General features: G+C 43.6%; 1 long non-coding RNA gene across 7 annotated transcripts in view; it reads left to right on the top strand.

The window, feature by feature from the left end:
• LOC307181120 overlaps nucleotides 1-25,328 on the top strand; it is a 977,962-nt gene that overhangs the window by 78,948 nt on the left and 873,686 nt on the right. The window contains exon 5 of one of the 7 annotated variants that reach the window (XR_013825920.1): nucleotides 12,651-12,731. The exons of the other annotated variants lie outside the window; for them this stretch is intronic. This is a non-coding gene — a long non-coding RNA (uncharacterized lncRNA). Of the gene's footprint in view, nucleotides 1-12,650; nucleotides 12,732-25,328 lie in introns of those variants that run through there. 7 annotated transcript variants of the gene reach the window in all.

The raw sequence follows: 25,328 nt of genomic DNA, 5'->3' as shown, positions 1-25,328 counted from the left end.
TTATTTCAATTAGAATCATCATACCTGAATCCACTCATTGTGCTGCTAAGGGCCTGATGACATAGATTTCATTGCTGAGTGATATTGCTTTGTAAGTAAATACCACAACTTCTTTATCCATTTTTCACTTTCTGCGATGTTGAACTTGTACTGTAAACGAGGTTCTTGTAAACAGAGCCGTTCCAAACTTTGGGGTGGCTGTGTCTTTTTGATTTTAATTTCCCTAAGCTATAGGACCATAAGTGGAAGTGCCCTAGGTTCTGTTGCTTTGTTTTTTAGATGTTTCAGGAAACACCATACACTTCTCTCGAGTGTCTGTTGGCAATTTACATCCCGCCCATCAGCATAACAATTCTCCCAGTTCTCCATGGCCTGTCCTGCCTTTCTGGATTTTACACTTTTTTCAGATGGCCCTTTTGACCGGGGGGAAGTGAGACTTCATTGTAGTGCAGATTTCCTTTGCAAGCTTGCTTGGTTGGCCAAAAAGGGCGTATGCGTTTTTTCCTGAATATATTCAGGAAAAAACGCATACGCCCTTTTTGGCCAAGTGCATCATTGTGGACGTTCTGCCTCTTTTCCTATGCTTTCAATGCAATTCCAGTCTACCTCCTGAAATCGGTTTCCTGCAATTCTGCCCCGCTTTCAAGTCCTCTTGGCAGCCTTACTTCAGTCTATTTTTGGACGATAGCTGTCATTTATAACTCTGCAGGTTTGTGAATTACAGTGCCCCTGAGCTCCTTTCTTCAACTCGCTTTCTTGTGAGCTGGCCGCAACACCGCAGAATGGCTTCAGGCCCTAATCTGGTTCCGGCACGGCACGCTGAGCCTTTGGTTAATTCCTCTTCCTGGTGGGAAATGAGAGTTAAATTTGCCTGTCCAGACACCTCCAGTTATTCTCTCATTGGTTCTCGCTATTCCTGTTTATCTTCCGCAGAAATTGCAAACTGGGCCAAACAGGAGGTTAAAGGGACTGACTCTCCAAGTCGGGAGAGTGTTAGTAAAGCGTCTGGAATGTTGCTCCCGAGTACCAGGGTACGAAAACTGAGACATATTTGAACACGTCTCCTGATCACATGGTTGATCATACTCTAGGTTCCACATGCATGTTTTAGCTGAAGGAAGAATACCTTAAACCTGAGTAGTTGAAACCCGTGGAATGGGTACCATGCAATATGACTTCAAAGGGTCTTCATTTGCTCACCGAACCTCTCCAATCCTATCACTGCTACGTTTATGCCCCTGTACACATGCTTGATTCTCTTTCGGAGACATAGCAATCCATAGGTTTTAAGATACTTACAAGTCAGGTACATTCTTAGGCGTTTAATATGCGGTGTTGAGTCCATTTCGTTGAGCAAGGAGTAGCTCTTGTCTATTCCATATTTGGCTTAAGGAACTTTATCTGTGCTCATTTCAATCTCTGGTTTTATACAGCACCCCAACTCACCTTTACCCTTAAGCAAGCATAAGTTGGTTTTCTAAATTTGAGACCCTGTTCTGTTCTGTAATTCAGTTCCTGTGTAGCCAAGTTTACATTCCATGTATTACTGATATCTTATGATGTTTCTTTTTCTGTGTGACTTATTTCAGTTAGAATCATCATACCTGAATCCACTCATTGTGCTGCTAAGGGCCTGATGACACAGATTTCATTGCTGAGTGATATTGCTTTGTAAGTAAATACCACAACTTCTTTATCCATTTTTCACTTTCTACAATGTTGAACTTGTACTGTAAACGAGGTTCTTGTAAACAGAGGCGTCCCAAACTTTTGGGTGGCTGTGTCTTTTTGATTTTAATTTCCCTAAGCTATAGAACCATAAGTGGCAGTGTCCTAGGCTCTGTTGCATTGTTTTTTAGATGTTTCAGGAAACACCATACACTTCTCCCGAGTGTCTGTTGGCAATTTACATCCCACCCATCAGCATATCAAGGCTCCCAGTTCTCCATGGCCTGTCCTGCCTTTCTGGATTTTACACTTTTTTCAGATGGCCCTTTTGACCGGGGGGAAGTGAGACTTCATTGTAGTGCAGATTTCCTTTGCAAGCTTGCTTGGTTGGCCAAAAAGGGCGTATGCGTTTTTTCCTGAATATATTCAGGAAAAAACGCATACGCCCTTTTTGGCCAAGTGCATCATTGTGGACGTTCTGCCTCTTTTCCTATGCTTTCAGTGCAATTCCAGTCTACCTCATGAAATCGGTTTCCTGCAATTCTGCCCCGTTTTCAAGTCCTCTTGGCAGCCTTACTTCAGTCTATTTTTGGACGATAGCTGTCATTTATAACTCTGCAGGTTTGTGAATTACAGTGCCCCTGAGCTCCTTTCTTCAACTCGCTTTCTTGTGACCTGGCCGCAACACCGCAGGATGGCTTCAGGCCCTAATCTGGTTCTGGCACGGCACGCTGAGCCTTTGGTTAATTCCTCTTCCTGGTGGGAAATGAGAGTTAAATTTGCCCGTCCAGACACCTCCAGCTAGTCTCTCATTGGTTCTCTCTATTCCTGTTCATCTTCCGCAGAAATTGCAAACTGGGCCAAACAGGAGGTTAAAGGGACTGACTCTCCAAGTCGGGAGAGTGTTAGTAAAGCGTCTGGAATGTTGCACCCGAGTACCAGGGTACGAAAACTGAGAAATATTTGAACACGTCTCCCGATCACATGGTTGATCATACTCTAGGTTCCACATGCATGTTTTAGCTGAAGGAAGAATACCTTAAACCTGGGTAGTTGAAACCCGTGGAATGGGTACCATGCAATATGACTTCAAAGGGTCTTCATTTGCTCAGCAAACCTCTCCAATCCTATCACTGCTGCGTTTATGCCCCTGTACACATGCTTGATTGTCTTTCGGAGACATAGAAATCCATAGGTTTTAAGATACTTACTAGTCAGGTACATTCTTAGGCGTTTAATATGCGGTGTTGAGTCCATTTCGTTGAGCAATGAGTAGCTCTTGTCTATTCCATATTTGGCTTAAGGAACTTTATCTGTGCTCATTTCAATCTCTGGTTTTATGCAGCACCCCAACTCACCTTTCCCCTTAAGCAAGTATAAGTTGGTTTTCTAAATTTGAGACCCTGTTCTGTTCTGTAATTCAGTTCCTGTGTAGCCAAGTTTACATTCCGTGTATTAGTGATATCTTATGATGTTTCTTTTTCTGTGTGACTTATTTCAGTTAGAAACATCGTACCTGAATCCACTCATTAAGCTGCTATGGGCCTGATGACAAAGATTTCATTGCTGAGTGATACTGCATTGTACATAAGTACCACAACTTCTTTATCCATTTTTCACTTTCTGCGATATTGAACTTTTACAGTAAACGAGGTTCTTGTAAACAGAGGAGTCCCAAACTTTTGGGTGGCTGTGTCTTTTTGATTTTAATTTCCCTAAGCTATAGGACCATAAGTGGAAGTGCCCTAGGCTCTGTTGCTTTGTTTTTTAGATGTTTCAGGAAACACCATACACTTCTCAGGAGTGTCTGTTGACAATTTACATCCCGCCCATCAGCATAACAAAGCTCCCAGTTCTCCATGGCCTGTCCTGCCTTTCTGGATTTTACACCTTTTTCAGATGGCCCTTTTGACCGGGGGAAGTGAGACTTCTTTGTAGTGCAGATTTCCTTTGCAAGCTTGCTTGGTTGGCCAAAAAGGGCGTATGCGTTTTTTCCTGAATATATTCAGGAAAAAACGCATACGCACTTTTTGGCCAAGTGCATCATTGTGGACGTTCTGCCTCTTTTCCTATGCTTTCAATGCAATTCCAGTCTAACTCCTGAAATCGGTTTCCTGCAATTCTGCCCTGCTTTCAAGTCCTCTTGGCAGCCTTACTTCAGTCTATTTTTGGACGATAGCTGTCATTTATAACTCTGCAGGTTTGTGAATTACAGTGCCCCTGAGCTCCTTTCTTCAACTCGCTTTCTTTTGAGCTGGCCGCAACACCGCAGGATGGCTTCAGGCCCTAATCTGGTTCTGGCACGGCATGCTGAGCCTTTGGTTAATTCATCTTCCTGGTGGGAAATGAGAGTTAAATTTGCCCATCCAGACACCTCCAGCTAGTCTCTCATTGGTTCTCGCTATTCCTGTTCATCTTCCGCAGAAATTGCAAACTGGGCCAAACAGGAGGTTAAAGGGACTGACTCTCCAAGTCGGGAGAGTGTTAGTAAAGCGTCTGGAATGTTGCACCCGAGTACCAGGGTATGAAAACTGAGACATATTTGAACACGTCTCCCGATCACATGGTTGATCATACTCTAGGTTCCACATGCATGTTTTAGCTGAAGGAAGAATACCTTAAACCTGGGTAGTTGAAACCCGTGGAATGGGTACCATGTAATATGACTTCAAAGGGTCTTCTTTTGCTCACCGAACCTCTCCAATCCTTTCACTGCTGTGTTTATGCCCCTGTACACACGCTTGATTCTCTTTTGGAGACATAGCAATCCATAGGTTTTAAGATACTTACTAGTCAGGTACATTCTTAGGCGTTTAATATGGGGTATTGAGTCCATTTCGCTGAGCAAGGAGTAGCTCTTGTCTATTCCATATTTGGCTTAAGGAAATTTATCTGTGCTCATTTCAATCTTTGGTTTTATGCAGCACCCCAACTCACCTTTCCCCTTAAGCAAGCATAAGTTGGTTTTCTAAATTTGAGACCCTGTTCTGTTTTGGAATTCAGTTCCTGTGTAGCCAAGTTTACATTCCGTGTATTAGTGATATTTTATGATGTTTCTTTTTCTGTGTGACTTATTTCAGTTAGAATCATCGTACCTGAATCCACTCATTATGCTGCTACGGGCCTGATGACATAGATTTCATTGCTGATTCATACTGCATTGTACGTAAGTACCACAAGTTCTTTATCCATTTTTCACTTTCTGTGATATTGAACTTGCACGGTAAACGAGGTTCTTGTAAACAGAGGCGTCCCAAACTTTGGGGTGGCTGTGTCTTTTTGATTTTAAATTCCCTAAGCTATAGGACCATAAGTGGAAGTGCCCTAGACTCTGTTGTTTTGTTTTTTCGATGTTTCAGGAAACACCGTACACTTCTCCCGAGTTTCTGTTGGCAATTTACATCCCGCCCATCAGCATAACAAGGCTCCCAGTTCTCCATGGCCTGTCCTGCCTTTCTGGATTTTACACTTTTTTCAGATGGCCCTTTTGACCGGGGGGAAGTGAGACTTCATTGTAGTGCAGATTTCCTTTGCAAGTTTGCTTGGTTGGCCAAAAAGGGCGTATGCGTTTTTTCCTGAACATATTCAGGAAAAAACGCATACGCCCTTTCTGGCCAAGTGCATCATTGTGGACGTTCTGCCTCTTTTCCTATGCTTTCAATGCAATTCCAGTCTACCTCCTGAAATCGGTTTCCTGCAATTCTGCCCCGCTTTCAAGTCCTCTTGGCAGCCTTACTTCAGTCTATTTTTGGACGATAGCTGTCATTTATAAGTCTGCAGGTTTGTGAATTACAGTGCCCCTGAGCTCCTTTCTTCAACTCGCTTTCTTGTGAGCTGGCCGCAACACCGCAGGATGTCTTCAGGCCCTAATCTGGTTCTGGCACGGCACGCTGAGCCTTTGGTTAATTCCTCTTCCTGGTGGGAAATGAGAGTTAAATTTGCCCATCCAGACACCTTCAGCTAGTCTCTCATTGGTTCTTGCTATTCCTGTTCATCTTCCACAGAAATTGCAAACTGGGCCAAACAGGAGGTTAAAGGGACTGACTCTCCAAGTGGGGAGAGTGTTAGTAAAGCGTCTGGAATGTTGCACCCGAGTACGAGGGTATGAAAACTGAGACATATTTGAACACGTCTCCCGATCACATGGTTGATCATACTCTAGGTTCCACATGCAAGTTTTAGCTGAAGGAAGAATACCTTAAACCTGGGTAGTTAAAACCCGTGGAATGGGTACCATGTAATATGACTTCAAAGGGTCTTCTTTTGCTCACCGAACCTCTCCAATCCTTTCACTGCTGTGTTTATGCCCCTGTACACATGCTTCATTCTCTTTCGGAGACATAGCAATCCATAGGTTTTAAGATACTTACTAGTCAGGTACATTCTTAGGCGTTTAATATGCGGTGTCGAGTCCATTTCGTTGAGCAAGCAGTAGCTCTTGTCTATTCCATATTTGGCTTAAGGAACTTTATCTGTGCTCATTTCGATCTCTGGTTTTATGTAGCACCCCAACTCACCTTTCCCCTTAAGCAAGCATAAGTTGGTTTTCTAAATTTGAGACCCTGTTCTGTTCTGTAATTCAGTTCCTGTGTAGCCAAGTTTACATTCCGTGTATTACTGATATCTTATGATGTTTCTTTTTCTGTGTGACTTATTTCAGTTAGAATCATCATACCTGAATCCACTCATTGTGCTGCTAAGGGCCTGATGACATAGATTTCATTGCTGAGTGATATTGCTTTGTAAGTAAATACCACAACTTCTTTATCCATTTTTCACTTTCTGCGATGTTGAACTTGTATGGTAAACGAGGTGCTTGTAAACAGAGGCGTCCCAAATTTTGGGGTGGCTGTGTCTTTTTGATTTTAATTTCCCTAAGCTATAGGACCATAAGTGGAAGTGCCCTAGACTCTGTTGCTTTGTTTTTTCGATGTTTCAGGAAACACCATACACTTCTCCCGAGTGGTTGTTGGCAATTTACATCCCGCCCATCAGCATAACAAGGCTCCCAGTTCTCCATGGCCTGTCCTGCCTTTCTGGATTTTACACTTTTTTCAGATGGCCCTTTTGACCGGGGGGAAGTGAGACTTCATTGTAGTGCAGATTTCCTTTGCATGTTTGCTTGCTTGGCCAAAAAGGGCGTATGCGTTTTTACCTGAATATATTCAGGAAAAAACGCATACGCCCTTTTTGGCCAAGTGCATCATTGTGGACGTTCTGCCTCTTTTCCTATGCTTTCAATGCAATTCCAGTCTACCTCCTGAAATCGGTTTCCTGCAATTCTGCCCCGCTTTCAAGTCCTCTTGGCAGCCTTACTTCAGTCTATTTTTGGACGATAGCTGTCATTTATAACTCTGCAGGTTTGTGAATTACAGTGCCCCTGAGCTCCTTTCTTCAACTCGCTTTCTTGTGAGCTGGCCGCAACACCGCAGGATGGCTTCAGGCCCTAATCTGGTTCTGGCACGGCACGCTGAGCCTTTGGTTAATTCCTCTTCGTGGTGGGATGTGAGTGTTAAATTTGCCCGTCAGGACACCTCCAGCTAGTCTCTCATTGGTTCTCGCTATTCCTGTTCATCTTCCGCAGAAATTGCAAACTGGGCCAAACAGGAGATTTAAGGGATTGACTCTGAAGTCGGGAGAGTGTTAGTAAAGCGTCTGGAATGTTGCACCCGAGTACCAGGGTACAAAAACTGAGACATATTTGAACACGTCTCCCGATCACATGGTTGATCATACTCTAGGTTCCACATGCATGTTTTAGCTGAAGGAAGAATACCTGGAACCTGCAGAGTTGAGACCCGTGGAATGGGTACCATGCAATATGACTTCAAAGGGTCTTCATTTGCTCACCGAACCTCTCCAATCCTATCACTCCTGCGTTTATGCCCCTGTACACACGCTTGATTCCCTTTTGGAGACATAGCAATCCATAGGTTTTAAGATACTTACTAGTCAGGTACATTCTTAGGCGTTTAATATGGGGTGTTGAGTCCATTTCGTTGAGCAAGGAGTAGCTCTTGTCTATTCCATATTTGGCTTAAAGAACTTTATCTGTGCTCATTTCAATCTCTGGTTTTATGCAGCACCCCAACTCACCTTTCCCCTTAAGCAAGCATAAGTTGGTTTTCTAAATTTGAGACCCTGTTCTGTTTTGGAATGCAGTTCCTGTGTAGCCAAGTTTACATTCCGTGTATTAGTGATATCTTATGATGTTTCTTTTTCTGTGTGACTTATTTCAGTTAGAATCATCGTACCTGAATCCACTCATTATGCTGCTACGGGCCTGATGACATAGATTTCATTGCTGAGTGATACTGCATTGTACGTAAGTACCACAAGTTCTTTATCCATTTTTCACTTTCTGTGACATTGAACTTGTACGGTAAATGAGGTTCTTGTAAACAGAGGCGTCCCAAACTTTGGGGTGGCTGTGTCTTTTTTATTTTAATTTCCCTAAGCTATAGGACCATAAGTGGAAGTGCCCTAGGCTCTGTTGCTTTGTTTTTTAGATGTTTCAGGAAACACCATACACTTCTCCCGAGTGTCTGTGGCAATTTACATTCCGCCGATCAGCATAACAAGGCTCCCAGTTCTCCATGGCCTGTCCTGCCTTTCTGGATTCTACACTTTTTTCAGATGGCCCTTTTGACCGGGGGGAAGTGAGACTTCATTGTAGTGCAGATTTCCTTTGCAAGCTTGCTTGGTTGGCCAAAAAGGGCGTATGCGTTTTTTCCTGAATATATTCAGGAAAAAACGCATACGCCCTTTTTGGCCAAGTGCATCATTGTGGACGTTCTGCCTCTTTTCCTATGCTTTCAATGCAATTCCAGTCTACCTCCTGAAATCGGTTTCCTGCAATTCTGCCCCGCTTTCAAGTCCTCTTGGCAGCCTTACTTCAGTCTATTTTTGGACGATAGCTGTCATTTATAACTCTGCAGGTTTGTGAATTACAGTGCCCCTGAGCTCCTTTCCTCAACTCGCTTTCTTTTGAGCTGGCCGCAACACCACAGGATGGCTTCAGGCCCTAATCTGGTTCCTGCACGGCATGCTGAGCCTTTGGTTATTTCCTCTTCCTGGTGGGAAATGAGAGTTAAATTTGCCTGTCCAGACACCTCCAGCTAGTCTCTCATTGGTTCTCGCTATTCCTGTTCATCTTCCGCAGAAATTGCAAACTGGGCCAAACAGGAGGTTAAAGGCGCTGACTCTCCAAGTGGGGAGAGTGTTAGTAAAGCGTCTGGAATGTTGCACCCGAGTACCAGGGGACGAAAACTGAGACATATTTGAACACGTCTCCCGATCACATGGTTGATCATACTCTGGGTTCCACATGCATGTTTTAGCTGAAGGAAGAATACCTTAAACCTGGAGAGTTGAGACCCGTGGAATGGGTACCATGCAATATGACTTCAAAGGGTCTTCATTTGCTCACCGAACCTCTCCAATCCTATCACTGCTGCGTTTTTGCCCCTGTACACATGCTTGATTCTCTTTCGGAGACATAGCAATCTATAGGTTTTAAGATACTTACTAGTCAGGTACATTTTTAGGCCTTTAATATGCGGTGTTGAGTCCATTTCGTTGAGCAAGGAGTAGCTCTTGTCTATTCCATATTTGGCTTAAGGAACTTTATCTGTGCTCATTTCAATCTCTGGTTTTATGCAGCACCACAACTCACCTTTCCCCTTAAGCAAGCATAAGTTGGTTTTCTAAATTTGAGATCCTGTTCTGTTCTGTAATTCAGTTCCTGTGTAGCCAAGTTTACATTCCATATATTACTGATATCTTATGTTGTTTCTTTTTCTGTGTGACTTATTTCAGTTAGAATCATCATACCTGAATCCACTCATTGTGCTGCTAAGGGCCTGATGACATAGATTTCATTGCTGAGTGATATTGCTTTGTAAGTAAATACCACAACTTCTTTATCCATTTTTCACTTTCTGCGATGTTGAAATTGTACTGTAAACGAGGTTCTTGTAAACAGAGGCGTCCCAAAGTTTGGGGTGGCTGTGTCTTTTTGATTTTAATTTCCCTAAGCTATAGGACCAGAAGTGGAAGTGCCCTAGGCTCTGTTGCTTTGTTTTTTAGATGTTTCAGGAAACACCATACACTTCTCCCGAATGTCTGTTGGCAATTTACATCCCGCCCATCAGCATAACAAGGCTCCCAGTTCTCCATGGCCTGTCCTGCCTTTCTGGATTTTACACTTTTTTCAGATGGCCCTTTTGACCGGGGGGAAGTGAGACTTCATTGTAGTGCAGATTTCCTTTGCAAGCTTGCTTGGTTGGCCAAAAAGGGCGTATGCGTTTTTTCCTGAATATATTCAGGAAAAAACGCATACGCCCTTTTTGGCCAAGTGCATCATTGTGGACGTTCTGCCTCTTTTCCTATGCTTTCAATACAATTCCAGTCTACCTCCTGAAATCGGTTTCCTGCAATTCTGCCCCGCTTTCAAGTCCTCTTGGCAGCCTTACTTCAGTCTATTTTTGGACGATAGCTGTCATTTATAACTCTGCAGGTTTGTGAATTACAGTGCCCCTGAGCTCCTTTCTTCAACTCGCTTTCTTGTGACCTGGCCGCAACACCGCAGGATGGTTTCAGGCCCTAATCTGGTTCTGGCACGGCACGCTGAGCCTTTGGTTAATTCCTCTTCCTGGTGGGAAGTGAGAGTTAAATTTGCCCATCCAGACACCTCCAGCTAGCCTCTCATTGGTTCTCGCTATTCCTGTTCATCTTCCACAGAAATTGCAAACTGGGCCAAACAGGAGGTTAAAGGGACTGACTCTCCAAGTCGGGAGAGTGTTAGTAAAGCATCTGGAATGTTGCACCCGAGTACCAGGGGAGGAAAACTGAGACATATTTGAACACGTCTCCCGTTCACACGGTTGATCATACTCTGGGTTCCACATGCATGTTTTAGCTGAAGGAAGAATACCTTAAACCTGGAGAGTTGAGACCCGTGTAATGGGTACCATGCAATATGACTTCAAAGGGTCTTCATTTGCTCACCGAACCTCTCCAATCCTATCACTGCTGCGTTTATGCCCCTGTACACATGCTTGATTCTCTTTCGGAGACATAGCAATCCATAGGTTTTAAGATACTTACTAGTCAGGTACATTCTTAGGCGTTTAATATGCGGTGTTGAGTCCAATTCTTTGAGCAAGGAGTAGCTCTTGTCTATTCCATATTTGGCTTAAGGAACTTTATCTGTGCTCATTTCAATCTCTGGTTTTATGCAGCACCCCAACTCACCTTTCCCCTTAAGCAAGCATAAGTTGGTTTTCTAAATTTGAGACCCTGTTCTGTTCTGTAATTCAGTTCCTGTGTAGCCAAGTTTACATTCCGTGTATTACTGATATCTTATGATGTTTCTTTTTCTGTGTGACTTATTTCAGTTAGAATCATCATACCTGAATCCACTCATTGTGCTGCTAAGGGCCTTGTGACACAGATTTCATTGCTGAGTGATGTTGCTTTGTAAGTAAATACCACAAATTCTTTATCCATTTTTCACTTTCTGCGATGTTGAACTTGTACTATAAATGAGTTTCTTGTAAACAGAGCCGTTCCAAACTTTGGGGTGGCTGTGTCTTTTTGATTTTAATTTCCCTAAGCTATAGGACCATAAGTGGAAGTGCCCTAGGCTCTGTTGCTTTGTTTTTTAGATGTTTCAGGAAACACCATACACTTCTCCGGAGTGGTTGTTGGCAATTTACATCCCGCCCATCAGCATAACAAGGCTCCCAGTTCTCCATGGCCTGTCCTGCCTTTCTGGATTTTACACTTTTTTCAGATGGCCCTTTTGACCGGGGGGAAGTGAGACTTCATTGTAGTGCAGATTTCCTTTGCAAGCTTGCTTGGTTGGCCAAAAAGGGCGTATGCGTTTTTTCCTGAATATATTCAGGAAAAAACGCATACGCCCTTTTTGGCCAAGTGCATCATTGTGGACGTTCTGCCTCTTTTCCTATGCTTTCAATGCAATTCCAGTCTACCTCCTGAAATCGGTTTCCTGCAATTCTGCCCCGCTTTCAAGTCCTCTTGGCAGCCTTACTTCAGTCTATTTTTGGACGATAGCTGTCATTTATAACTCTGCAGGTTTGTGAATTACAGTGCCCCTGAGCTCCTTTCTTCAACTCGCTTTCTTTTGAGCTGGCCGCAACACCGCAGGATGGCTTCAGGCCCTAAATTGGTTCTGGTACGGCACGCTGAGCCTTTGGTTATTTCCTCTTCCTGGTGGGAAATGAGAGTTAAATTTGCACGTCCAGACACCTCCAGCTAGCCTCTCATTGGTTCTCGCTATTCCTGTTCAACTTCCGCAGAAATTGCAAAGTGTGCCAAACAGGAGGTTAAAGGCGCTGACTCTCCAAGTGGGGAGAGTGTTAGTAAAGCGTCTGGAATGTTGCACCCGAGTACCAGGGGAGGAAAACTGAGACATATTTGAACACGTCTCCCAATCACATGGTTGATCATACTCTGGGTTCCACATGCATGTTTTAGCTGAAGGAAGAATACCTAAAACCTGGGTAGTTGAAACCCGTGGAGTGGGTACCATGCAATATGACTTCAAAGGGTCTTCATTTGCTCACCGAACCTCTCCAATCCTATCACTGCTGCGTTTTTGCCCCTGTACACATGCTTGATTCTCTTTCGGAGACATAGCAATCTATAGGTTTTAAGATACTTACTAGTCAGGTACATTCTTAGGCGTTTAATATGCGGTGTTGCGTCCATTTCGTTGAGCAAGGAGTAGCTCTTGTCTATTCCATATTTGGCTTAAGGAACTTTATCTGTGCTCATTTCAATCTCTGGTTTTATGCAGCACCACAACTCACCTTTCCCCTTAAGCAAGCATAAGTTGGTTTTCTAAATTTGAGATCCTGTTCTGTTCTGTAATTCAGTTCCTGTGTAGCCAAGTTTACATTCCATATATTACTGATATCTTATGATGTTTCTTTTTCTGTGTGACTTATTTCAGTTAGAATCATCATACCTGAATCCACTCATTGTGCTGCTAAGGGCCTGATGACATAGATTTCATTCCTGAGTGATATTGCTTTGTAAGTAAATACCACAACTTCTTTATCCATTTTTCACTTTCTGCGATGTTGAAATTGTACTGTAAACGAGGTTCTTGTAAACAGAGGCGTCCCAAACTTTGGGGTGGCTGTATCATTTTGATTTTAATTTCCCTAAGCTATAGGACCATAAGTGGCAGTGCCGTAGGCTCTGTTGCTTTGTTTTTTAGATGTTTCAGGAAACACCATACACTTCTCCCGAGTGTCTGTTGGCAATTTACATCCCGCCCATCAGCATAACAAGGCTCCCAGTTCTCCATGGCCTGTCCTGCCTTTCTGGATTTTACACATTTTTCAGATGGCCCTTTTGACCGGGGGGAAGTGAGACTTCATTGTAGTGCAGATTTCCTTTGCAAGCTTGCTTGGTTGGCCAAAAAGGGCGTATGCGTTTTTTCCTGAATATATTCAGGAAAAAACGCATACGCCCTTTTTGGCCAAGTGCATCATTGTGGACGTTCTGCCTCTTTTCCTATGCTTTCAATACAATTCTAGTCTACCTCCTGAAATCGGTTTCCTGCAATTCTGCCCCGCTTTCAAGTCCTCTTGGCAGCCTTACTTCAGTCTATTTTTGGACGATAGCTGTCATTTATAACTCTGCAGGTTTGTGAATTACAGTGCCCCTGAGCTCCTTTCTTCAACTCGCTTTCTTGTGACCTGGCCGCAACACCGCAGGATGGTTTCAGGCCCTAATCTGGTTCTGGCACGGCACGCTGAGCCTTTGGTTAATTCCTCTTCCTGGTGGGAAATGAGAGTTAAATTTGCCCATCCAGACACCTCCAGCTAGCCTCTCATTGGTTCTCGTTATTCCTGTTCATCTTCCACAGAAATTGCAAACTGGGCCAAACAGGAGGTTAAAGGGACTGACTCTCCAAGTCGGGAGAGTGTTAGTAATGCGTCTGGAATGTTGCACCCGAGTACCAGGGTAAGAAAACTGAGACATATTTGAACACGTCTCCCGATCACATGGTTGATCATACTCTAGGTTCCACATGCATGTTTTAGCTGAAGGAAGAATACCTAAAACCTGGGTAGTTGAAACCCGTGGAATGGGTACCATGCAATATGACTTCAAAGGGTCTTCATTTGCTCACCGAACCTCTCCAATCCTATCACTGCTGCGTTTATGGCCCTGTACACATGCTTGATTCTCTTTCGGAGACATAGCAATCCATAGGTTTTAAGATACTTTCTAGTCAGGTACATTCTTAGGTGTTTAATATGCGGTGTTGAGTCCATTTCATTGAGCAAGGAGTAGCTCTTGTCTATTCCATATTTGGCGTAAGGAACTTTATCTGTGCTCATTTCAATCTCTGGTTTTATGCAGCACCACAACTCACCTTTACCCTTAAGCAAGCATAAGTTGGTTTTCTAAATTTGAGACCCTGTTCTGTTCTGTAATTCAGTTCCTGTGTAGCCAAGTTTACATTCCGTGTATTACTGATATCTTATGATGTTTCTTTTTCTGTGTGACTTATTTCAGTTAGAATCATCATACCTGAATCCACTCATTGTGCTGCTAAGGGCCTGATGACATAGATTTCATTGCTGAGTGATATTGCTTTTAACTAAATACCACAACTTCTTTATCCATTGTTCACTTTCTGCGATGTTGAACTTGTACTGTAAACGAGGTTCTTGTAAACAGAGCCGTTCCAAACTTTGGGGTGGCTGTGTCTTTTTGATTTTAATTTCCCTAAGCTATAGGACCATAAGTGGAAGTGCCCTAGGTTCTGTTGCTTTGTTTTTTAGATGTTTCAGGAAACACCATACACTTCTCCTGAGTGTCTGTTGGCAATTTACATCCCGCCCATCAGCATAACAAGGCTCCCAGTTCTCCATGGCCTGTCCTGCCTTTCTGGATTTTACCCTTTTTTCAGATGGCCCTTTTGACCGGGGGGAAGTGAGACTTCATTGTAGTGCAGATTTCCTTTGCAAGCTTGCTTGGTTGGCCAAAAAGGGCGTATGCGTTTTTTCCTGAATATATTCAGGAAAAAACGCATACTCCCTTTTTGGCCAAGTGCATCATTGTGGACGTTCTGCCTCTTTTCCTATGCTTTCAATGCAATTCCAGTCTACCTCCTGAAATCGGTTTCCTGCATTTCTGCCCCACTTTCAAGTCCTCTTGGCAGCCTTACTTCAGTCTATTTTTGGACGATAGCTGTCATTTATAACTCTGCAGGTTTGTGAATTACAGTGCCCCTGAGCTCCTTTCTTCAACTCGCTTTCTTGTGACCTGGCCGCAACACCGCAGGATGGCTTCAGGCCCTAATCTGGTTCTGGCATGGCACGCTGAGCCTTTGGTTAATTCCTCTTCCTGGTAGGAAATGAGAGTTAAATTTGCCCGTCCAGACACCTCCAGCTAGTCTCCATTGGTTCTCGCTATTCCTGTTCATCTTCCGCAGAAATTGCAAACTGGGCCAAACAGGAGGTTAAAGTCGCTGACTCTCCAAGTGGGGAGAGTGTTAGTAAAGCGTCTGGAATGTTGCACCCGAGTACCAGGGGAGGAAAACTGAGACATATTTGAACACGTCTCCCGTTCACATGGTTGATCATACTTGGGTTCCACATGCATGTTTTAGCTGAATGAAGAATACCTTAAACCTGGAGCGTTGAGACCCGTGTAATGGGTACCATGCAATATGACTTCAAAGGGTCTTCATTTGCTCACCGAACCTCTCCAATCCTATCACTGCTACGTTTATGCCCCTGTACACATGCTTGATTCTCTTTTGGAGACATAGCAATCCATAAGTTTTACGATACTTACTAGTCAGGTACATTCTTAGGCGTTTAATATGCGGTGTTGAGTCCATTTCGTTGAGCAAGGAGTAGCTCTTGTCTATTCCATATTTGACTTAAGGAACTTTATCTGTGCTCATTTCAATCTCTGGTTTTATGCAGCACCACAACTCACCTTTACCCTTAAGCAAGCATAAGTTGGTTTTCTAAATTTGAGACCCTGTTCTGTTCTGTAATTCAGTTCCTGTGTAGCCAAGTTTACATTCCGTGTATTACTGATATCTTATGATGTTTCTTTTTCTGTGTGACTTATTTCAGTTAGAATCATCATACCTGAACCCACTCATTGTGCTGCTAAGGGCCTGATGACACAGATTTCATTGCTGAGTGATATTGCTTTGTAAGTAAATACCACAACTTCTTTATCCATTTTTCACTTTCTGCGATGTTGAACTTGTACTGTAAAGGAGGTTCTTGTAAACAGAGCCGTTCCAAACTTTGGGGTGGCTGTGTCTTTTTGATTTTAATTTCCCTAAGCTATAGGACCATAAGTGGAAGTGCCCTAGGTTCTGTTGCTTTGTTTTTTAGATGTTTCAGGAAACACCATACACTTCTCCCGAGTGGTTGTTGGCAATTTACATCCCGCCCATCAGCATAACAAGGCTCCCAGTTCTCCATGGCCTGTCCTGCCTTTCTGGGTTTTACACTTTTTTCAGATGGCCCTTTTTACCCGGGGGAAGTGAGACTTCATTGTAGTGCAGATTTCCTTTGCAAGCTTGCTTGGTTGGCCAAAAAGGGCGTATGCGTTTTTTCCTGAATATATTCAGGAAAAAACGCATACGCCCTTTTTGGCCAAGTGCATCATTGTGGACGTTCTGCCTCTTTTCCTATGCTTTCAATGCAATTCCAGTCAACCTCCTGAAATCGGTTTCCTGCAATTCTGCCCCACTTTCAAGTCCTCTTGGCAGCCTTACTTCAGTCTATTTTTGGACGATAGCTGTCATTTATAACTCTGCAGGTTTGTGAATTACAGTGCCCCTGAGCTCCTTTCTTCAACTCGCTTTCTTGTGACCTGGCCGCAACACCGCAGGATGGCTTCAGGCCCTAATCTGGTTCCGGCACGGCACGCTGAGCCTTTGGTTAATTCCTCTTCCTGGTAGGAAATGAGAGTTAAATTTGCCCGTCCAGACACCTCCAGCTAGTCTCCATTGGTTCTCGCTATTCCTGTTCATCTTCCACAGAAATTGCAAACTGGGCCAAACAGGAGGTTAAAGGCGCTGACTCTCCAAATGGGGAGAGTGTTAGTAAAGCGTCTGGAATGTTGCACCCGAGTACCAGGGTACGAAAACTGAGACATATTTGAACACGTCTCCCGTTCACATGGTTGATCATACTTGGGTTCCACATGCATGTTTTAGCTGAAGGAAGAATACCTTAAACCTGGAGAGTTGAGACCCGTGTAATGGGTACCATGCAATATGACTTCAAAGGGTCTTCATTTGCTCACCGAACCTCTCCAATCCTATCACTGCTACGTTTATGCCCCTGTACACATGCTTGGTTCTCTTTCGGAGACATAGCAATCCATAGGTTTTAAGATACTTACTAGTCAGGTACATTCTTAGGCGTTTAATATGCGGTGTTGAGTCCATTTCGTTGAGCAAGGAGTAGCTCTTGTCTATTCCATATTTGGCTTAAGGAACTTTATCTGTGCTCATTTCAATCTCTGGTTTTATGCAGCACCCCAACTCACCTTTCCCCTTAAGCAAGCATAAGTTGGTTTTCTAAATTTGAGACCCTGTTCTGTTCTGTAATTCAGTTCCTGTGTAGCCAAGTTTACATTCCGTGTATTACTGATATCTTATGATGTTTCTTTTTCTGTGTGACTTATTTCAGTTAGAATCATCATACCTGAATCCACTCATTGTGCTGCTAAGGGCCTGATGACACAGATTTCATTGCTGAGTGATATTGCTTTGTAAGTAAATACCACAACTTCTTTATCCATTTTTCACTTTCTGCGATGTTGAACTTGTACTGTAAACGAGGTTCTTGTCAACAGAGCCGTTCCAAACATTGGGGTGGCTGTGTCTTTTTGATTTTAATTTCCCTAAGCTATAGGACCATAAGTGGAAGTGCCCTAGGTTCTGTTGCTTTGTTTTTTAGATGTTTCAGGAAACACCATACACTTCTCCCGAGTGGTTGTTGGCAATTTACATCCCGCCCATCAGCATAACAATGCTCCCAGTTCTCCATGGCCTGTCCTGCCTTTCTGGATTTTACACTTTTTTCAGATGGCCCTTTTGACCGGGGGGAAGTGAGACTTCATTGTAGTGCAGATTTCCTTTGCAAGCTTGCTTGGTTGGCCAAAAAGGGCGTATGCGTTTTTTCCTGAATATATTCAGGAAAAAACGCATACGCCCTTTTTGGCCAAGTGCATCATTGTGGACGTTCTGCCTCTTTTCCTATGCTTTCAATGCAATTCCAGTCTACCTCCTGAAATCGGTTTCCTGCAATTCTGCCCCGCTTTCAAGTCCTCTTGGCAGCCTTACTTCAGTCTATTTTTGGACGATAGCTGTCATTTATAACTCTGCAGGTTTGTGAATTACAGTGCCCCTGAGCTCGTTTCTTCAACTTGCTTTCTTGTGACCTGGCCGCAACACCGCAGGATGGCTTCAGGCCCTAATCTGGTTCCGGCACGGCACGCTGAGCCTTTGGTTATTTCCTCTTCCTGGTGGGAAATGAGAGTTAAATTTGCCCGTCCAGACACCTCCAGCTAGTCTCTCATTGGTTCTCGCTATTCCTGTTCATCTTCCGCAGAAATTGCAAACTGGGCCAAACAGGAGGTTAAAGGCGCTGACTCTCCAAGTGGGGAGAGTGTTAGTAAAGCGTCTGGAATGTTGCACCCGAGTACCAGGGGAGGAAAACTGAGACATATTTGAACACGTCTCCCGTTCACATGGTTGATCATACTTGGGTTCCACATGCATGTTTTAGCTGAAGGAAGAATACCTTAAACCTGGAGCGTTGAGACCCGTGTAATGGGTACCATGCAATATGACTTCAAAGGGTCTTCATTTGCTCACCGAACCTCTCCAATCCTATCACTGCTACGTTTATGCCCCTGTAAACATGCTTGATTCTCTTTTGGAGACATAGCAATCCATAGGTTTTACGATACTTACTAGTCAGGTACATTCTTAGGCGTTTAATATGCGGTGTTGAGTCCATTTCGTTGAGCAAGGAGTAGCTCTTGTCTATTCCATATTTGACTTAAGGAACTTTATCTGTGCTCATTTCAATCTCTGGTTTTATGCAGCACCACAACTCACCTTTACCCTTAAGCAAGCATAAGTTGGTTTTCTAAATTTGAGACCCTGTTCTGTACTGTAATTCAGTTCCTGTGTAGCCAAGTTTACATTCCGTGTATTACTGATATCTTATGATGTTTCTTTTTCTGTGTGACTTATTTCAGTTAGAATCATCATACCTGAATCCACTCATTGTGCTGCTAAGGGCCTGATGACACAGATTTCATTGCTGAGTGATATTGCTTTGTAAGTAAATACCACAACTTCTTTATCCATTTTTCACTTTCTTCGATGTTGAACTTGTACTGTAAACGAGGTTCTTGTAAACAGAGCCGTTCCAAACTTTGGGGTGGCTGTGTCTTTTTGATTTTAATTCCCCTAAGCTATAGGACCATAAGTGGAAGTGCCCTAGGTTCTGTTGCTTTGTTTTTTAGATGTTTCAGGAAACACCATACACTTCTCCCGAGTGGTTGTTGGCAATTTACATCCCGCCCATCAGCATAACAAGGCTCCCAGTTCTCCATGGCCTGTCCTGCCTTTCTGGATTTTACACTTTTTTCAGATGGCCCTTTTGACCCGGGGGAAGTGAGACTTCATTGTAGTGCAGATTTCCTTTGCAAGCTTGCTTGGTTGGCCAAAAAGGGCGTATGCGTTTTTTCCTGAATATATTCAGGAAAACACGCATACGCCCTTTTTGGCCAAGTGCATCATTGTGGACGTTCTGCCTCTTTTCCTATGCTTTCAATGCAATTCCAGTCTACCTCCTGAAATTGGTTTCCTGCAATTCTGCCCCACTTTCAAGTCCTCTTGGCAGCCTTACTTCAGTCTATTTTTGGACGATAGCTGTCATTTATAACTCTGCAGGTTTGTGAATTACAGTGCCCCTGAGCTCCTTTCTTCAACTCGCTTTCTTGTGACCTGGCCGCAACACCGCAGGATGGCTTCAGGCCCTAATCTGGTTCCGGCCCGGCATGCTGAGCCTTTGGTTAATTCCTCTTCCTGGTGGGAAATGAGAGTTAAATTTGCCCGTCCAGACACCTCCAGCTAGTCTCTCATTGGTTCTCGCTATTCCTGTTCATCTTCCGCAGAAATTGCAAACTGGGCCAAACAGGAGGTTAAAGGCGCTGACTCTCCAAATGGGGAGAGTGTTAGTAAAGCGTCTGGAATGTTACACCCGAGTACCAGGGGAGGAAAACTGAGACATATTTGAACACGTCTCCCGTTCACATGGTTGATCATACTTGGGTTCCACATGCATGTTTTAGCTGAAGGAAGAATACCTTAAACCTGGAGAGTTGAGACCCGTGTAATGGGTACCATGCAATATGACTTCAAAGGGTCTTCATTTGCTCACCGAACCTCTCCAATCCTATCACTGCTACGTTTATGCCCCTGTACACATGCTTGATTCTCTTTTGGAGACATAGCAATCCATAGGTTTTACGATACTTACTAGTCAGGTACATTCTTAGGCGTTTAATATGCGGTGTTGAGTCCATTTCGTTGAGCAAGGAGTAGCTCTTGTCTATTCCATATTTGGCTTAAGGAATTTTATCTGTGCTTATTTCAATCTCTGGTTTTATGCAGCACCCCAACTCACCTTTCCCCTTAAGCAAGCATAAGTTGGTTTTCTAAATTTGAGACCCTGTTCTGTTCTGTAATTCAGTTCCTGTGTAGCCAAGTTTATATTCCGTGTATTACTGATATCTTATGATGTTTCTTTTTCTGTGTGACTTATTTCAGTTAGAATCATCATACCTGAATCCACTCATTGTGCTGCTAAGGGCCTGATGACACAGATTTCATTGCTGTGTGATATTGCTTTGTAAGTAAATACCACAACTTCTTTATCCATTTTTCACTTTCTGCGATGTTGAACTTGTACTGTAAACGAGGTTCTTGTAAACAGAGGCGTCCCAAAGTTTGGGGTGGCTGTGTCTTTTTGATTTTAATTTCCCTAAGCTATAGGACCATAAGTGGCAGTGCCCTAGGCTCTGTTGCTTTGTTTTTTAGATGTTTCAGGAAACACCATACACTTCTCCCGAGTGTCTGTTGGCAATTTACATCCCGCCCATCAGCATAACAAGGCTCCCAGTTCTCCATGGCCTGTCCTGCCTTTCTGGATTTTACACTTTTTTCAGATGGCCCTTTTGACCGGGGGGAAGTGAGACTTCATTGTAGTGCAGATTTCCTTTGCAAGCTTGCTTGGTTGGCCAAAAAGGGCATATGCGTTTTTTCCTGAATATATTCAGGAAAAAACGCATACGCCCTTTTTGGCCAAGTGCATCATTGTGGACGTTCTGCCTCTTTTCCTATGCTTTCAATGCAATTCCAGTCTACCTCCTGAAATCGGTTTCCTGCAATTCTGCCCCGCTTTCAAGTCCTCTTGGCAACCTTACTTCAGTCTATTTTTGGACGATAGCTGTCATTTATAACTCTGCAGGTTTGTGAATTACAGTGCCCCTGAGCTCCTTTCTTCAATTCACTTTCTTTTGTGCTGGCCGCAACACCGCAGAATGGCTTCAGGCCCTAATCGGGTTCCGGCACGGCACGCTGAGCCTTTGGTTAATTCCTCTTCCTGGTGGGAAATGAGAGTTAAATTTGCCCGTCCAGACACCTCCAGGTAGCCTCTCATTGGTTCTCGCTATTCCTGTTCATCTTCCGCAGAAATTGCAAACTGGGCCAAACAGGAGGTTAAAGGGACTGACTCTCCAAGTCGGGAGAGTGTTAGTAAAGCGTCTGGAATCTTGCACCCGAGAACCAGGGTACGAAAACTGAGACATATTTGAACACGTCTCCCGATCACATGGTTGATCATACTCTAGGTTCCACATGCATGTTTTAGCTGAAGGCAGAATACCTTAAACCTGGGTAGTTGAAACCCCTGGAATGGGTATCATGCAATATGACTTCAAAGGGTCTTCATTTGCTCACCGAACCTCTCCAATCCTATCACTGCTGCGTTTATGCCGCTGTACACATGCTTGGTTCTCTTTCGGAGACATAGCAATCCATAGGTTTTAAGATACTTACTAGTCAGGTACATTCTTAGGCGTTTAATATGGGGTGTTGAGTCCATTTCGTTGAGCAAGGAGTAGCTCTGGTCTATTCCATATTTGGCTTAAGGAACTTTATCTGTGCTCATTTCAATCTCTGGTTTTATGCAGCACCCCAACTCACCTTTACCCTTAAGCAAGAATAAGATTGTTTTCTAAATTTGAGACCCTGTTCTGTTCTGTAATTCAGTTCCTGTGTAGCCAAGTTTACATTCCGTGTATTACTGATATCTTATGATGTTTCTTTTTCTGTGTGACTTATTTCAGTTAGAATCATCATACCTGAATCCACTCATTGTGCTGCTAAGGGCCTGATGACACAGATTTCATTGCTGAGTGATATTGCTTTGTAAGTAAATACCACAACTTCTTTATCCATTTTTCACTTTCTGCGATGTTGAACTTGTACTGTAAACGAGGTTCTTGTCAACAGAGCCATTCCAAACTTTGGGGTGGCTGTGTCTTTTTGATTTTAATTTCCCTAAGCTATAGGACCATAAGTGGAAGTGCCCTAGGTTCTGTTGCTTTGTTTTTTAGATGTTTCAGGAAACACCATACACTTCTCCCGAGTGGTTGTTGGCAATTTACATCCCGCCCATCAGCATAACAAGGCTCCCAGTTCTCCATGGCCTGTCCTGCCTTTCTGGATTTTACACTTTTTTCAGATGGCCCTTTTGACCGGGGGGAAGTGAGACTTCCTTGTAGTGCAGATTTCCTTTGCAAGCTTGCTTGGTTGGCCAAAAAGGGCGTATGCGTTTTTTCCTGAATATATTCAGGGAAAAACGCATACGCCCTTTTTGGCCAAGTGCATCATTGTGGACGTTCTGCCTCTTTTCCTATGCTTTCAATGCAATTCCAGTCTACCTCCTGAAATCGGTTTCCTGCAATTCTGCCCCGCTTTCAAGTCCTCTTGGCAGCCTTACTTCAGTCTATTTTTGGACGATAGCTGTCATTTATAACTCTGCAGGTTTGTGAATTACAGTGCCCCTGAGCTCCTTTCTTCAACTCGCTTTCTTGTGACCTGGCCGCAACACCGCAGGATGGCTTCAGGCCCTAATCTGGTTCCGGCCCGGCATGCTGAGCCTTTGGTTAATTCCTCTTCCTGGTGGGAAATGAGAGTTAAATTTGCCCGTCCAGACACCTCCAGCTAGTCTCTCATTGGTTCTCGCTATTCCTGTTCATCTTCCGCAGAAATTGCAAACTGGGCCAAACAGGAGGTTAAAGGCGCTGACTCTCCAAATGGGGAGAGTGTTAGTAAAGCGTCTGGAATGTTACACCCGAGTACCAGGGGAGGAAAACTGAGACATATTTGAACACGTCTCCCGTTCACATGGTTGATCATACTTGGGTTTCACATGCATGTTTTAGCTGAAGGAAGAATACCTTAAACCTGGAGAGTTGAGACCCGTGTAATGGGTACCATGCAATATGACTTCAAAGGGTCTTTATTTGCTCACCGAAGCTCTCCAATCCTATCACTCCTACGTTTATGCCCCTGTACACATGTTTGATTCTCTTTTTTAGACATAGCAATCCATAGGTTTTACGATACTTACTAGTCAGGTACATTCTTAGGCGTTTAATATGCGGTGTTGTGTCCATTTCGTTGAGCAAGGAGTAGCTCTTGTCTATTCCATATTTGGCTTAAGGAACTTTATCTGTGCTATTTTAATCTCTGGTTTTATGCAGCACCCCAACTCACCTTTCCCCTTAAGCAAGCATAAGTTGGTTTTCGAAATTTGAGACCCTGTTCTGTTCTGTAATTCAGTTCCTGTGTAGCCAAGTTTACATTCCGTGTATTACTGATATCTTATGATGTTTCTTTTTCTGTGTGACTTATTTCAGTTAGAATCATCATACCTGAATCCACTCATTGTGCTGCTAAGGGCCTGATGACATAGATTTCATTGCTGAGTGATATTGCTTTGTAAGTGAATACCACAACTTCTTTATCCATTTTTCACTTTCTGCGATGTTGAACTTGTACTGTAAACGAGGTTCTTGTAAACAGAGCCGTTCCAAACTTTGGGGTGGCTGTGTCTTTTTGATTTTAATTTCCCTAAGCTATAGGACCATAAGTGGAAGTGCCCTAGGCTCTGTTGCTTTGTTTTTTAGATGTTTCAGGAAACACCATACACTTCTCCCGAGTGTCTGTTGGCAATTTACATCCCGCCCATCAGCATAACAAGGCTCCCAGTTCTCAATGGCCTGTTGCATTTCTGGATTTTACACTTTTTTCAGATGGCCCTTTTGACCGGGGGGAAGTGAGACTTCATTGTAGTGCAGATTTCCTTTGCAAGCTTGCTTGGTTGGCCAAAAAGGGCGTATGCGTTTTTTCCTGAATATATTCAGGAAAAAACGCATACGCCCTTTTTGGCCAAGTGCATCATTGTGGACGTTCTGCCTCTTTTCCTATGCTTTCAATGCAATTCCAGTCTACCTCCTGAAATCGGTTTCCTGCAATTCTGCCCCGCTTTCAAGTCCTCTTGGCAGCCTTACTTCAGTCTATTTTTGGACGATAGCTGTCATTTATAACTCTGCAGGTTTGTGAATTACAGTGCCCCTGAGCTCCTTTCTTCAACTCGCTTTCTTGTGAGCTGGCCGCAACACCGCAGGATGGCTTCAGGCCCTAATCTGGTTCCGGCCCGGCACGCTGAGCCTTTGGTTATTTCCTCTTCCTGGTGGGAAATGAGAGTTAAATTTGCCCGTCCAGACACCTCCAGCTAGCCTCTCATTGGTTCTCGCTATTCCTGTTCATCTTCCGCAGAAATTGCAAACTGGGCCAAACAGGAGGTTAAAGGGACTGACTCTCCAAGTGGGGAGAGTGTTAGTAAAGCGTCTGGAATGTTGCACCCGAGTACCAGGGTACAAAAACTGAGACATATTTGAACACGCCTCCCGATCGCATGGTTGATCATACTCTAGGTTCCACATGCATGTTTTAGCTGAAGGAAGAATACCTAAAACCTGGGTAGTTGAAACCCGTGGAATGGGTACCATGCAATATGACTTCAAAGGGTCTTCATTTGCTCACCGAACCTCTCCAATCCTATCACTGCTGCGTTTATGCCCCTGTACACATGCTTGATTCTCTTTCGGAGACATAGCAATCCATAGGTTTTAAGATACTTACTAGTCAGGTACATTCTTAGGCGTTTAATATGCGGTGTTGAGTCCATTTCGTTGAGCAAGGAGTAGCTCTTGTCTATTCCATATTTGGCTTAAGGAACTTTATCTGTGCTCATTTCGATCTCTGCTTATGCAGCACCCCAATTCACCTTTATCCTTAAGCAAGCATAAGTTGGTTTTCTAAATTTGAGACCCTGTTCTGTTCTGTAATTCAGTTCCTGTGTAGTCAAGTTTACATTCCGTGTATTACTGATATATTATGATGTTTCTTTTTCTGTGTGACTTATTTCAGTTAGAATCATCATACCTGAATCCACTCATTGTGCTGCTAAGGGCCTGATGACATA

This window comes from Stenella coeruleoalba, assembly GCF_951394435.1.
Source record: "Stenella coeruleoalba genome assembly, contig: scaffold_33, whole genome shotgun sequence".
In the NCBI taxonomy this organism is placed as follows: domain Eukaryota; kingdom Metazoa; phylum Chordata; class Mammalia; order Artiodactyla; family Delphinidae; genus Stenella; species Stenella coeruleoalba.
The sequence above is the reverse complement of the archived record's forward strand: the minus strand, read 5'-3'. Positions and strand labels throughout refer to the sequence as shown.